The sequence below is a fragment of the Sorex fumeus genome, unplaced genomic scaffold (genome assembly GCF_029834395.1).
Source record: "Sorex fumeus unplaced genomic scaffold, SorFum_2.1 ptg000111l, whole genome shotgun sequence".
Classification (NCBI taxonomy): Eukaryota; Metazoa; Chordata; class Mammalia; order Eulipotyphla; family Soricidae; genus Sorex; species Sorex fumeus.
Genome location: NW_026606168.1, coordinates 9,145,803 through 9,161,548, shown reverse-complemented (window position 1 = coordinate 9,161,548; position 15,746 = coordinate 9,145,803). Strand labels below are relative to the sequence as shown.

The 15,746-nt window shown below is 45.6% G+C and overlaps 1 protein-coding gene and 1 pseudogene across 1 annotated transcript in view; both read left to right on the top strand.

The window, feature by feature from the left end:
- Positions 1-15,746, top strand: part of TRPM7 (transient receptor potential cation channel subfamily M member 7) — a 104,860-nt gene that overhangs the window by 188 nt on the left and 88,926 nt on the right. The window lies entirely within an intron of this gene.
- LOC130043133 (uncharacterized) lies at positions 5,050-5,324 on the top strand (annotated as a pseudogene).

The window sequence follows — 15,746 nt, the reverse complement described above, 5'->3', positions numbered from 1 at the left end:
ACGGAGCTGCTGGCTCGGGCTGCGCGCGTCGCCGCGCCGCGCCGCGCCGGGAGCCGCCACCCCAGCGGCAGCGGCAGCCCCTGCGTCGCCTTCGGGCTGCCCGGCTCGCCCCGGCGGGGCGCGAGTGCAGGGCGGAGGGTGTGCGGGCGGAGGGCAGGGGGCTGCGAGCCGGGCGGGCGCGACCGGCCGTGGCGGGGCGGCCCGGAGCGGAGCCCCCGGCGGCGCGCGCGCGGCGGGCAGTACCTGGGGCGAGCGGTGCCGCAGCGCCCGCCGCTCCGCGCCGCATCTCCCGGGAGCGCGTGCCGCCAGGCGCCAGTGGCCGGCAGATAAGGGAGCCTCCGGCTCCGCTCAGCTTGGGCACGGGGAGGGAGAGGGAGGGCCGGGAGGGAACGGAAACAACCGGCACCCAAAGGAGGGAAAAAAAAAAAAGGGAGGAGGGTGCGCGGGGGGGGGGGCAGGGTTGAGAAAGGACACACACGGCTTGGAACGCTGCCGCGTCTGCTGCGCAGTGAGTCCGCTACAGGTACAGTTCCCTTGGGGAACCCGAGGGGGACGGTGTGATTGACCAGGGGTCTGGGCTAGCGTCTTCTGGGAAGGATTTTATGGGGGCGCTGCTTGGGTTGCGAGTGGAGCGTGGTCAGGCTCTCTGCTGACCTCCCTCGTACCCTCGGGAAAGGATCTGATCGAGTTTTAAACCCGAGGAGAGGGAGGCGGTGCATTGCAGCTTTGGATCGTTGTGTGTGTCTGCGTGTGTGTGTGTGGGGGGGGGGGGGCGGGGGGGAGGCTAGAATGTGAGGGTTTCCTGCAAAGAAAGCCTTTTCAAAAGATTCAGGGGGTGCAGACCTGGGTTAAGTGTTCAGCTCAGCTCTGGAACTTGATAGGCTGCGTCCGACGACTTTCCCTCCGCTGGAGCCTGGCAGGTTTACTTTTGTCTGGAAGCCAGTTCAAGAGCCACACAAAACAAGCCACGAATCGGGTTTTATGGCTCTGCCTAAGTCTCGCATCTTCCGCGGGTTTCCGCTGTCTTCGGTGATGAAAATCTTTTTTTTTTTTTAAGTCGCTTTGCTATTTTCCTAATTTTGGAAAGGTTTTAATTCCTCCTCCGTTGTAGCAGAAATTTCTTTTGATGACTTAGGTGGATTTTAAATAAGAAACTTTTTTCTTAAGATTCCACTTAGGTGGAATCTCTTTGGGCTTGTGGGTGGAGAGTTGAGTCAAATGCCTTTTGTTTGAAAAACACCATTGATACGGCCTCTTAAGTGATCTGTAGAGTTTTTTCCTTTATAGATGACGTACATTTGAATATACCGTTTCAGTATTTTGAAATTTTAGATCTATGAGAACGTGGAAATGAAGGTGATTTATCAAGCTCAAGGTAGTGCTAGCAACTAGATTGCTTATTTCCTATGGAAAGTCTAATTTCATAGTCTTTAACCCCAGGTGTTTTATTTGAATCCAACGTGTTATCTTAATGCCTTGCTATCTCTACAGTCTTTCGGAACTTTTGAAAATTAAGGTGTGGTCTAAATTTCTCTTGTTTCTGCTGTTTTTTCATTCCTGCCCAGTTTTTAAATAGTAGATTCACTTCCCTGAATTCTGTGGCCAGCACAAGTTGTGACTGATTCTTAGCTACCGTGGAGCAGTTCTTTACAGATTTCCAGTTGAGCTACAGTAAAACTTTGTGGTTACCTAAAACTGGGCTTCTCTTTTCAATAATGTTAATTTGTTGAGTTTCCTCAACTTTCAGATAAATGCACTTAAAAGTTTACCTTTCAGAAAAATTCCACACAGATGATCCAACCCACCAAAAAGCAATATAAAACGAAATATCAAGAAACGTTAATTTTAAAACTGGAGTGGAATCCAATTTTGTCCATAATTTTCTTACCATAGCTCTTGGAAATATTTACTCTATTCATTTATCAATTGCTTACTCAGTGTTTGATATATTCCAAGGACTGTGATAGGCACTAGAGTGAGAAAGATGTCTTACACAAATTTCTCACATTCAGATAGCTCACATTTCTAGTTATTTGTAGGAGACCTACCCTTCTATTACCAGTGGAAGACATGTACATCACTTCATAAAGCATTTAGTGTCTACTTTGTTGCAGGCACTGATATTTACTAGCATAGATAGAAAAAAAAAGCCCAAAGAGTATTACACTGTTGCATAGATAATTTAAAGTATTTACTTTGATTTGCTAGAGGGGAAAATTTAGGTGGTCTTGCAAAGAAGAAACTGATGGTGAGAAAGAGGTCTTGGACTGGAGAGATGATTCAGTGAACCGAAGCACATGCTTTGCATTCAGGAGACTGGCATTCTATCCCCATGGTACCCTGAGCATTTCATCAGTTACCTAAAGATCAAAATCTCTCCCTCCCCCTAAAAAGAAAGGTGGGTCTTGTTAAAGTAAATAGGGATTAAAATTAGCCTAGAAACAGAGAGTTGAGGGGAGCGTGGAGCTATTGTACAGTGGGTAAAGGTGCTTTCCTTGCTCTCTGTCGCCCAAGGTTCAAGTCCCAGCATTCCCTAAGGTCCCTTGAGCTCGAGCTCACCAGAAGTAATATGTGAGTAGAGCCAGGAGTAACCCCTGAGCACCAGCAGGTGTTGCCCCAAAACATAACAAAATAGGATGTTAAATTGGTAGATGATTTTTTTTTTTTGGGTCACACCTGGTGAGGTTCAGGGATTACTCCTGGGTCTCCATTCAGGAATTACCCCTGTAGTACTAGGGGCCCCATGTGGGATGCTGTGTGATCAAATCCTGGTCGAGCTAAGCAAGTGCCTTACCCACTGTACTCTTTCCAGCCTCAGTAGTTTATGCTTTTATACTAGGGAGCTGAACTTTTATAACAGAAGAGCATCTTGGTTTCCTTTGGGAACAGATGTGTAAATACTTACTGTACATAGTTTTTAATTTATGTTTAGGGATCTGGGGCCACACTCAATATGCTAACAGGATAGGACGGGTCTGTATTCTGGTTTGTTTCGACTTTGGTTTTTGGACCACACCTGGGGGTACTTAGGATTTATTCCTGGCTTTGCTTGGAGATTGATCCTGGTGGGCCTCAGGGGCTATACGTGGTACCCTGGGTTGGAACTGGCTAGTGCCTGCTTTAAGTTCCTGTACTCGCACTGGCCGCAGGGCTAGTATATTGAGTGCAATGTATAGCCTGCAAAGGACTTAATCTGGAGATTTGGGGGATTCACATAAGAAAGCAACATGGAACTTGATTTGGTGAGTATTTAGACTGAAAAGAGAAAACTGTTGCAAGTTTTTGTTTTGTTTTTGGACCACAGCTGGAGGTGTTAAAAAGCTTAATCCTGGCTTTGCACTCAGGGATCATTCCTCTTGGGCTCAGGGCACCCTATGTGCTGCCAGGGATGGAACTTGGTCAGCCACTGGCAGAGCAAGCGCTTTTACCCCCTGTACTATTGCTCCAGACCAGCACATACAAGATTTTGACTAAATGTTGAGGGCCTGAAATTAATAGGAGTAAATAGTGAAAAATGAACATGTTTAGGAATTAATTAATATTAATTAATATTTTGTACTTGGTTACTTTTGTGGAGGAATTTGCTATGTATGCTTGCATTTTTTTGGTGGGGGGGTGTTTTGGGGCCACATCTGGTGGTCCCAGGGCGTACTCCTGGCTCTGTGCTCAGGAGAGTAATTTTTAACATAAAAATTAAAAATAAAATGAAATAAAAACAACTTGAAAGTTGGTGTGTGTGTGTGTGGGGGGAGATGTATTCCTGGCTCAGTGCTCAGGGGTCCTGGCAGTGCTGTTCAGGCACTGGGTGGCACAGGATAAAGATGGGACACAGATGACCATATGACCAAACCCGGATTGGCCAGGTGCAAGGCAAGCACCCTACCCACTGTACTATCTCTCCATCCCATTGGTTTTGATTTTTTAATGATCCATTGAAGTAAACATGTATAGAACTTAAAAATTTGAGAGTTCTGCCATAGATGTTTTGATCTAATGCTCAGATATTCTCTTTATTTTTTTTTTCAGATACTCTCTTTAATATTCTAAATGTAACAGGTTTAAAACGCACCAAGATACACTAGTAATATGAATCACCATATATCCGTAACCAATTTCAATAGTTTGAAACACACGAATTATTTTATTTAGTTTCCCCATTACCTTCTAACTGAATACTTTAAAAGCAAATCTCATCTATACTTATTCATGTTTCTCTCTAAGATGTTAAGTACTTTTTAACACCCCTACATGCTGATAACAATTTTAAAAATTAATTCTTAAGTATCACTAAATATTCATATTTCCCTGAATTGGCCTTTCTTTCTCTCCAGTTAGTTGGAATTGGTATCTAAAGAATTTCACGCAGTGTTTTGTTAATGAGTATTTCAGTATATTCTATCCTTTTTGTTCTCATTTGCCAATTACTGATTTCGGGAGTTTTCGGGACCATACTGCTCAGGGGTCACTCCCAGCGGTGCTTAAAGGGTGGATGCAATGTGAGGGTGGATCCTGGGCTTCTCACATGCAAAGCAACTCGTCAGCCATTTGGGCTTTTTCTGTCTGGCCCACAATTTACTGAACACTGAAAAGAAAAATAAACCTGTAGAGTTTCCCATAGTTTGAATTTTGCTAAGTGCATTCCTATAGGGTCTTTCGATGTGTTTGTTTCTCCTCTGTATTTCTTATAAACTTTAGTGATAAGGCTCAAATTTTAGTTTGACATTTTGACAAGAATACTTTGCAGGCGGTACTGTGTACTTTGTATTACATCGCCTTCACAGACTCATAGTTGGACTAGAGAGAGAACACAGGGCTGAAGGCCCCTGCTCTGCCTGAACAGCACTCCCAGCACTGCCAGGACCCCTGAGCACTGAGCCAGGAATACAACTCCCCCCACACACACCAACTTTCAAGTTGTTTTTATTTCATTCTATTTTTAATTTTTATGTTAAAATTGACAAGTTGGTGTTATCAGTTGCCTGGTATTTCAGCTGTGAAATATCCTGCAGAAATTTATGTATTACATGTTAGTTTTAATAATGGCCATTGATACTTACCTAGCAGGGGAGATACTGTGATCAAGAAGATGTTTTTCACACTGGTGGAGGGATGGGTGTTGGAACATTGTATGGCTGAAATGCAATCATGACTAATTTTGTAATACTCTATCTCACGGTGATTCAATAGGGGAAAAAAGGGAGCTTTTCCCAGGGCGGGGTTTATCCATTGCACTCTGGATATGCTGACCCCTGCAGTTTCCCCAATGTGGGAAACACTCCTGCGTAATTAATGGTGGTAGGTGACTGCATTCACGGTCTCCCCTTTAAAAAAAAAAAAAGGTAAAAGGTAAAGGCCCTCCCGTTGATCGTCGATTTGCTCGAGCGGGCCCAGTAACGTCTCCATTGGAGGAGACTTTGTTGTTACTGTGTCTGGCATATCGAATACTCTCGGTAGCTTGCCGGGCTCTCCGAGAGGGGCGGAGGAATCGAACTCGGGTCGGCCATGTTGGCCGCTTGTAAGGCGAACGCCCTACCCGCTGTGCTAGGGCCATTGATAAGACAATTGTCGATAGTCATTTCATTCTGGAGTTCTCTTTTCACTTTGTTTTGGCGGGAACCTTAAGTGCCTGATGGGTTTTTTGATGCCAGGGATTGGGCTCAGAGTCTCACGTATGGAAGGCATTTGTTTTAACACTGAGTCACACCCCTGATTGTTCAGGGTCTGTTTTTCGGGGTTTTTTTTTTTGGGGGGGGGGCTGTACACCTTACAGTGCTCGGGCTACTCCCAACTACTGTGTGTGTGTGTGTGTGTGTGTTGGCAGTGAGGGAATAGAGACTGGGTGTTCCGCATACAGAATATTCTGAACGTTCTGTAACCCTTTGAGCCGCCCTCCCCCCTTCCTTTTAAATTTGACACTGGAGGTAAAATTCAGAGTTATTGAGGTAAGCTTAGAGTGAGTGCATTCTAAGGATTTAGATCCCAGCCAATCCCAGTTTGATTTCCATTAAAATCTAGGGATTTTAATGGAATCACTTAAGTGAACCGATTATTTCAAAAACTTAGAGGTTCATGTTTGATACCCAGCACTGCATGGTCCCCTGAGCACTGCCAGGTATATGGCCCAACAAGCAGCAACACTTAGATCTGTATGACTTGAAGAAAAAAAAAAGGAGGGGAACTTGGCAAATACTAGAAAACTGACTTGGAAATGGCTCTCTTTCTCTTTTTTTGGCCACACATGGCAGTGCTCAAGGCTTATCCTGGCTCTGAGCTCAGGGATCACTCCTGAGCTGATCTTGGGGGAAACCAGATAGGGCACTGGGGATTGAACTTGGGTTGACTATATACGAGGCGAGAACCCTGCCTGTTGTACAGTTTTTGGTCCCTTGGATCTTTCCTTTAAAAAAAATTTTTTTTTGGCTTTTGGAGGGGGAGGGTGGCAGCAGTATACCAGCAATACTTACCACTTCTGGTGGTGCTCAGGGATCATGTGGGATGCCAGAGATCAGATCCGGGTCAGGCAGATGCAGAGCTCGAGCTATCTCTCCAGCTTCGATCTTTTTTTACATTTGATCGCAAGAACAATACTACGAATGATCTGGAGAGATAAGGACAGTGGGTAGGGCACTTGCCTTGCTCACTGTCTGCCTGCATTTGATCTCTGGCACCAGCTATGGAGCCCTGCCAGGCATGATCCCTAAGTAGAGAGCCAAGAATAAGCCCTGAGCACCACCAGGTGTGGCCCCCACACCAAACAAGGACAATACTAGATTAAGGTTTTGAAAATAACTATTTGTTCCCCCTGCACAACATGAAGGCATGTTTATAATTTAAAACATAACCTGTCCAGCTACCAGTTATATGAAAAACTCAAGCCTTTTCTGAGATAGCCAGTTCCTCATGGAAAGGGAGGGGAAAAAACAATCCATTGAGTCAGGTTCTTATCAGGAGTATAGCAACCCTGAAGCCAGAGTTCACTGAAAAATATGTACAAAGTGAAATTCAGTAGGCAAGTTACCTGCTTCTTCTGCCAATTTATAGTTAGTACGTTGAGATTGATAGAAGGAAAGTTACCTGAGTCGCAGACCTAGTCTCAGGAGACTGGAGAAACATTAACTAGACTAAAAAGATAGACCAGTAAATTACCTTTTGGTATGTGAATCAATGGTCTGTCTAGTCTTTGAATATGATTTATGGAACCAGAGAGATGATATATGGCACTTGCTTTGCATGCAGCTGATCCCAGTTTGGTCCCCAATAAGGCATATGGCTCCCCAAGCATCTCAAGGTACAGCCTTGACCCTAAAGGTATTAATTATTACACCCAGTACCTCAAGTATCTCAAGGTATGACCTTGACCCTAAAGTTATTAATTTCTATGCCCAATACCCAGGACTGGAGCTATAGCACAGTGATAGGACGTTTGCCTTGCACGCGGCCGACCTGACCGACCCGGGTTTAATTCCTTTGCCCCTCTCGGAGAGCCTGGCTATCTCACCCGCACGGCAAAGCCTGGCAAGCTACCTGTGATGTATTGGATATGCCAAACACAGTAACAACAAGTCTCACAATGGAGACATTACTGGGCCCGCTTGAGCAAATCGACGAACAACGGGAGGACAGTGACAGTGACCCAATATCCAGAGGGTTTTATTATGAAAAAGGATAATAGTTTTGACAGATTTTCATAATTTAAGCATATGTGTATGACTGTTAACCATTAGTTGTGGTCCTTGTTTTATATGCTTATATAAATATCAGTTACATATATTAATTTTCCAATAAAACACTATAAAGTAGACAAAGTTTTTACCTTATATAAGAAATTTATAAAACATAAATCACTAATATGAAGTAGAGGAGGTGTTGACTAGTAAAATAGAAACTTATAGAAGAATATTTACAATCAAAATGCATGTGAGATATAAGATGAAAGTTGTTGGGTTAAGATTCTTTAAAAAAAAAAGTTGGAGCTACTCCTGGCCCAGTGCTTGGGGATCACTCACTCCAGATGGTGTTTGAGGGGGACCCCTCAGTGCTGATGCTTGAGCTTGGTTCTCCTGCATTCATTCTCTGTGACCTCCAATTTTTTCCCCATTATTGCTGCATTTTTAGGTGTAAAATCTTGTAACCATGAGGATTTTTGTAGGATATCTGGGAGTAGAAACTCTGGGTCCCAGGGTAGAGACCTCTCAGTCTGTGTTCACCATAGTAGTCAATGTGGGGCAAGTTATTCTTATTTTCTTTATAGCATGTCCGTCATTTGAGGGGAGGGGGGGAGAGAGAGAGAGAGAGCGTGATCGCGAGGGAGATTTAGTAAACATACCTTTTAGATAGCACAGCGGGTAGGGCGTTCGCCTTACACGCGGCCAACATGGCCGACCCGAGTTCGATTCCTCCGCCCCTCTTGGAGAGCCCGGCAAGCTACTGAGAGTATTGGATATGCCAGACACAGTAACAACAAAGTCTCCAATGGAGACGTTACTGGGCCCGCTCGAGCAAATCGACGATCAACGGGAGGGCCTTTACCTTTACCTTACCGTTTACCTTTTAGTAGTAGGCAAACCCCTTGGGGAGTTGGGCAGCCTATGAAGCATGGGTTTAAGAACCAAGTCCCAGCAATTCTTGGCTTAGGTAGCTCAGTACAAGGGCCAAGGACGTGCTGCTGCTCGGGGCCACCCCAGCAAGGGGGTTGGGGGGGAGGTGCAACCAGCCCAGAGGTGCTGGCGTATAATGTACCAGGGACCAAACTGGGGTCTAGTGATGCAAGGCATGTACCTTAACACCCTATACTATCTTTCTGGTCCCCACCCCTCTTTTATTTTTTTCTTTTTGGGTCATACCTGGCGATGCACAGGGGTTACTCCCAGCTCTGCACTCAGAAGTTACTCCTGGAGGTGCTCAGGGGACCATATGGGATGCTGGGAATCGAACCTGGGTCAGCCGTGTGCAAGGCAAATGCCCTACCCGCTGTGCTATCTCTCCTGCCCCTCCCACCCCTCTTTTTGATAGACTTTTGAACATGAGCTCTTGTTCTCTGCTTCTTCAGTCTTGTAATTTTGGATTGTATCCTAGATTCTTCCTTGGGCAGGAATCACTCGCCCATGTTCTGGGGAGGCGGGGGAGAGGAGTGAACCATGTGGTGCCGGATATAACCGGGGCTTCCCGCTAGCAGGGCATCTGTGTTAGCCCCTTGAGCCAGCAGCTCCCAGCGTTGTATCTTAGGTCAGCATCCTTAAGGGGCCATATGGACCCCCAGGGCATTCCAAGGGGGCCACAGCCGCAAATTGCATAAGTGGGGGGAGGGGCTCCTCTGAAGGGCCAACAGGGGCCACAGGAAGAGGACAGGATCAGTAACAGCTGAGAAACACTGTCCTAGATATTGTGAATGTTAACACATAGAGGGGCTGGAGCGATAGCACAGCAGGTAGGGCGTTCGCCTTGCACGCAGCTGACATGGCCAACCTGGGTTCAATTCCTCCACCCCTCTCCGAGAGTATCTCGCCCCCATGGCAAAGCCTGGCAAGCTACCCATGACGTATTCGATATGCCGAACGCAGTAGCAAGAAGTCTCACAATGGAGACATTACTGGGCCCGCTCAAGCAAATCGATGAACAACGGGAGGACAGTGACGGTGATCTCATAGAGACCCTGGGTTCTGTTACAGCCCTCTGAATTCAGTATCCAGTCCTTAACTACTTTTAAAAAGTAGTTTTTTAAACTGGACTTGTGACCAACCAAATCAGATGTAAGCTCTTATTTCCCTCGCCTTCGAAAGATAGGGTTTTTGGCGGGGGGCGGGGGGGGGACAGTTGGGGTTGGGTAAAGTCATGAGGGTAGGGCTCTGCTGCTGTAGCAAGTCTAGTGCCCTTACTAGAAGAAACTCTACTAGCCCTTTCTCGTGTGTGAGGAGACTTGTCTGTAGGCTGGGGTGAGGGTGCTCTTCACACACTAGCACTCCGGGCAGCTTGGTCTCGGGCTTCACTTTCTACAACTGTGGTAAATAAATTAATGGTGGTTCAGGCCTCTTAGTTGATAGTATTTGTTCTGACAGTCCGCTAATCAATTCCAAAGTCAGTCTTCAGTGGACTGCAAAAACACCTGTTCAGTAATTTTATCTTTCAGTGGGCCTCGTGCAGTTAGTCCCATACTTCTGGCCACCAAACGATCAGAGCAGTTAATATTTAGTATTTAGAACTCCTTTCCGCAACTTTTGTTTTTAGGATTCCCCCATGACTTTCCACTTGCTGTTGTCTTCTTGAATTTAATATTCTAGGTTTCACATCTTGGTAAGACTGGGGTTTTCACTGGCATTTTTGGTGCTTGCAGCTATAGATTAGGGCTTGCCTTTGGGTAAAAAAACCTTAAAAATTTAGAAAAAAAATTATTTTTCACTGTTCCTTTATTTCATGTATTGACTGCATTCAGTTTTTTCCTGCTTCATTGCTGCTAAGAGGTAATATGTTCTGCTTTTTGTTTTGTTCTGAGATGATGATTATCCTCTAGAACTGTTGGTCTAGCCAGACTTCCTTAGCAGTTCCTTTTAATATGTTTCTAATTTATGTAGAGAAGAGTAGAGTATCTCCAACTATAAAAATGAATATTTCCAAAATAAGTTAATTTGGAAGTAGTTTATAAGGAGTCCCCCCCCCCCCCCCCCCATATCACTATTAAGCACCAGTATATAGGCAAGAGGATCACGGTCACGGTCCTACCGTTGTTCGATTTGCTCGAGCGGGCCCACTAACGTCTCCATCATGAGACTTGTTGTTACTGTGTTTGGCATATTGAGTACATCACAGTAGCTTGCCAGGTTCTCCGAGAGGGGCGGAGGAATCGAACTCGAGTCGGCCATGTTGGCTGCGTGCAAGGCAAATGCCTTACCGCTGTGCTATCACTCCAGCCCAGGCAAGAGGTTACCCCAGCGTTTCTTCAGCATGCAGGATGTGTTAGGCAGGTTAATAGCTTGCAAAGGAGCTTTACTCGCCACTGAGCTGCATCCCTGGCTGCTGTTCCCGAGATTCGGTTATGTTGTTGGGCTTCTGATTGTCAAGCACTGTGCCTGAAACACTGCCCGGAGTATTTTGAGGGGATGATAGGGTTTTGGACCACTCCCGGCTGTACTCAGCTACCCTTTGCTCGGTGCTCAGGTGGCATGCCTGACAGTACTCAGGGGACCATATGCAGTGCTGAGGATTGAACTGGGATTGGCCACATGCAAGTCAAGCCTCTTAACACCTGTATTACCTCTCTGGCCTTGCATGGATTATTTTATTTAATCTTCAGAGCTGCATTATGAGATGGTTTTTGTTGTTGTTGTTTAAAGAGTCGAAAACGCTAAAGTACAGAAACTTGCTTTAGGTTTTCTAGATGGTAAACAACTGAACTAGGGTCTTTTCTGTTTGGAAACTGCTCCTGGCAGTGTTTAGGAGGACCGTGTGCTGGGGATCAAGCCTGAGCCTCTGGCATGCAAAGAAGGCTTGCACACTAGTCTTCTGAGCTAGCTCCTGGCCCCTAAAATCAGTACCCCAGTACAGTGTGTAGGGAGTCAACCCCAGTGAATCCCTGGCGCCTCATGTCGCCCTGCAAGGGGGGCCCTCTCCCCCCAGTGATCCCTGTGCTCAGCCAGGAGTAAGACCTGGGCACCGCTGGGTGTGGCTCAAAAACAAACAAGCCCCAAAGCGTTTGTTCTCTCTCCCTCACCTCCCATCTCCCGAGTCACTTACATATATGTGCAGTGGTACACTCTACCATTGAGCTCCTTTCCTGTCCCAATCTGCTCTCCAAGTGCTGCGCATCCCTCGGTGAACATAAAGATTTCTTCCTGGGACTTGAGAGAGGCCTCAAGTGTCACAGTGCATGCCTGATTTCTATCCCCAACACGCCAGGATCTCTCCACGTACCTCTGGGTTTGGCGCTCGTTGGTCTTTAGACCCACACCTGCTCTGTAGGACAAGCGTCACAGCCCTGTCCCTCAGTCCCTCTAGGGGTAGCATAATTTTAAAATTTTTATTTATTTATTTAAAAAAAATGTTTCCAGGGCTAACATTCTGTGACTGTATAATTTGCTTAGAGCTGTCTAGTTTAGACGCTTTCAGATTTATGTTTATAGAGTGCCACCTCTTGGTAAATGTTGGTAATGCATCTTAGCAAAGGAAGGGAGAAATAGATCATTAGTAATTTATATGTGTATTTATAATCCAGGGTGCATCTGTGATAGGGTAACTGGCAGCAGAGTAAAAACTAAAACTGTCAAAAATGTAAAAAAAGTGTTTTGAAGGAATTAGCAATTTTTTTTGTTTTGGGGCCACACTTGCTGGCATCTCGTAGCTCGGTGTGTGGGGATCTCTCCTTTCTGTCCTCATGCAGTGCTGGGGATTGAAACTGGGCCTCCCGCATACAGAGCATCTTCTCAGCTTATTTCACGGGCTCAACAGCCCAGATTTACAACTATGAACCTGGGTATAAGATCTATCAGATACGCGATGTCCCTCTCTAGTAGAACAAATAAAGGGCATACCCAAAGAATGCTCGGGTTTGGAATATATTTACAGTTAGCTATGATACCACAAGACACTGCCCTTGCAGTAAATAAAGTTTTGTGAGCAGCTTGAGTAGGATGCTGTAAGAGATAGTCTTGAAACATTAGTGCCTTTATATGTCTGTCGTGAAAAAAAAATTTCATTGTCGTTTTTGTTTTGAGGCCACACACTGGAGCTCATGGCTGATTTCTGGCTTATTTCTTTGCCTCAGGGTGCTTGGGACCATTATGGGTGCTGGGATCGAGCCCTGATCAGTCTCAGGCAAGACAAACACTGTACCTGTTATACTAAGACTCCGCCCCCTCAGCATCCCTTATAAGTGAACAGAAAGCCCCCTTCCCTACCTGGGCTTGTTCCATTGTGGGCGGCTGAGGCACTGTTGCCTCTTTGGGAAAACTGATTAAGGGGAAAAGGTATTCCTTTGAACGCTGATAGTTTCATGCCTTGGAAATCAATCGTAGAAGCGAATGTGAAGCAAAGAATTCAGAATTGTGTTAATGACTTGTAGTTTTAAAGTTTTTTAATTAAAAATTAAATATGATCCATTTGCATGGGTTTGGAAGTCCTTTGTGCCCCATTTCTTCCTCTCCAGGACCACATTGCTTCTTCCTAGAAGACTGGTCCTAACTTGCCTTGACTTTTCTTTCAGATTAACCTTCCTAAAAAGAGCCCTGGTCATTTCTTACTAAGCTGTTACTAAGGGCATTTTTCTTCCCTCTTAAATAAAAGTATCACTGAAAATATTATTTACAGGTAACAGAAAGACACAGAATTCTGAAAAACGTATACCATGTCTCAGTTGATCCTCCACCCCAATGTGAGGAGCTGTAGTTACCTTTGCTTCTCAGGCTCTTGCTGAGAAACTGGGGAGGGAAAAGAGGAAAAACTACCGCTGCGAGGCAGGAGTTAGTCTCTTTAAAAAGATGCCAGATCTTCTAACCTTTTTGGTTTCTTTTCAGGTTTTAGAAAATTTTACAAGGTGCTCACATAGAAATTCCTCTAGATAGTAAACAACTATATTGTTGTATTTAGTGTATTGGTTTCAAAAAAGCTCTAAGAAAATTGACTGACTGATGGGGCTGGAGCGATAGTACAGTGGGTAGGGTTTGCCTTGCACGTGGCCAACCCGGGTTTGATCCCCAGCATCCCATATGGTCCTCTGAGCACTGCCAGGAGTAATTCTTGAGTGCTTGAGCCAGGAGTAACCCCTGTTAATTGCCAGATGTGACCCAAAAAGCAAAAAAAAAAAAAAAAAAGCTGGCTGACTTAAAGTTACTGTCCAGGGCTATGGGTGGGATGCTTGCCTTGCATGTGACTGACCTGGGTTCATCCCAAGGTCCCGTATGGTCCGCTAAGCCCTGCCCGGAGTGATTCCTGAGTGAAGTGCCGGGAGTGAGCCCTGAGGTCTGCTTGGTGTGACCGAACAACAAACAAAGTCTATCTTTTGTAGAACTGTCTCATCAGTAGAATTGATCTAAAGGTGTGGATGTGGCGGGGTGGGGGAGTGGGTAGAGGGTCTCAGTAAGGGTGAGAGGATCCATCCTGAGAATCGCACATATAACACATATAAAACGATATCATCACCTTCAAATTCCTTGCTTGCAAATGTATGGTGGCAAGTTTAGTCCCAGTGTCTCCTGTGTGCCATCACGGCAGCTGTTCTTGAGCCTGGTGGCTCTGCTTAGCCATGGTCTTTGTCACCGCACATTACTTGGGGCTGCCTGCATCGTCAGGTCTGTGTGAGCACGACTGCAGAAATCTATAACCCCCAGCAGGCACTCTAGCTAGAAACCTTGTGAGTACCATGGCCAGAAGTGTGACCTGTAGCGAGCCTGTGTTTGGGCACCATGGTGACCCCTCTCAAGCCCTCCAAGCAGAACCTGCTTTCTGCAGCTAACAGCGCGACCCCTGGCGAGTACATCTACAGGCGCAGCTAAAAACATGTAAATCCTGGTGAGCACTCACCCTGATCTGCAGCTCCCCACAAGTGCTACAGCTGAATATTGTGGGAGAACCCCTGGCAAGCATTTGTTTGACTCTAGTCAGTGTAGCGTCTCCATACGAAAGCAGGGGAGTCGAGGTTCAAAGAAAGGCAGGAATTCGAGGAAGCCTATCATTCCTGGGGCCTGGATCCACCCAGTGCATGCTTTTGTGTGTTTGAGGTCCTGGGTTCAATTCTCGAGCTCCATGGATGTGCACTCTCAAACACAGCAGATACAGCAACTTTGAAATGCTTATTATTATTGGGGGGGGGGGTGGTTGTGGAGGGGATTGAAACAAACCAGGTGGTGCTCAAGGGATAGCTTCTGACTATAGGCTCAGGGCACCGTGTGGTGTCAGGAATCAATTTAAGGCCTTGAGCATGCACTTTTGGGGGTTTTGTTTTTGTTTTATTGGAGGGGGGTATTGGGTCACACCCAGCACTGCCCAAGACTTACTGTCTGTGCGTTCATGGGGGGCTCAGGGACCATACAGGATTTCGGAAATAGATGCATGCAAGGCAGACGCCCTGACTTACTGTACTATCGCTCTGTCCCTGGCCCCCAGCCCTCAGCATGCAGTGCCTGTGCTTCAGCTCATTGAGCAATATCTCTCTGTCCTGAAGTGCCTATTTAAATTCTTCTTAGAAGTCAGGTAGAGGCTTTGGAGCCGGCAAACAATTAGCTGTGCAACTTTCGATGTTTACTAACTTTGTGTCCCAATTTTGCAGCTATAATGTGGGGATGCTGTCCGTTTTTAGAGTTAGTTTCTGTGATGAGGATTGCTATCAACATAGACTGAGTTCATGCATCTGAAGTCTTTGGAACATCATCTGACATGCACATCATTTACTAAGTAAAATTGCCTTTTACTAAGTGTTCCTTGAGCAAAAGGTTTACAAAGGATACAGTGTCAGCAGCCTTTGGACAACTTTTTAAGAATGTGACCTTTCGGTAAATTGCATTGTGTAATGGGAAATTATAGATATTAACTTTGGGTTTCCTTTTGTGTGATAATTTTGTAACCATTGTATATCCATTGTATAACCATTGTAGAGTTTTGCATATCCATTGTGTGGAGTTTGAGAACTTGAGTCTGAGGTTATTAAGCTGGTTTGCTTCATTGTTGAAACCCGGTGTCCAGTATTTCTACAGAAGAGGGGTGTTAGTTGGTGCTGCCTGTTTTTAGGTCACAGGTGTGACCTCCCTGACAATCTCATGGGT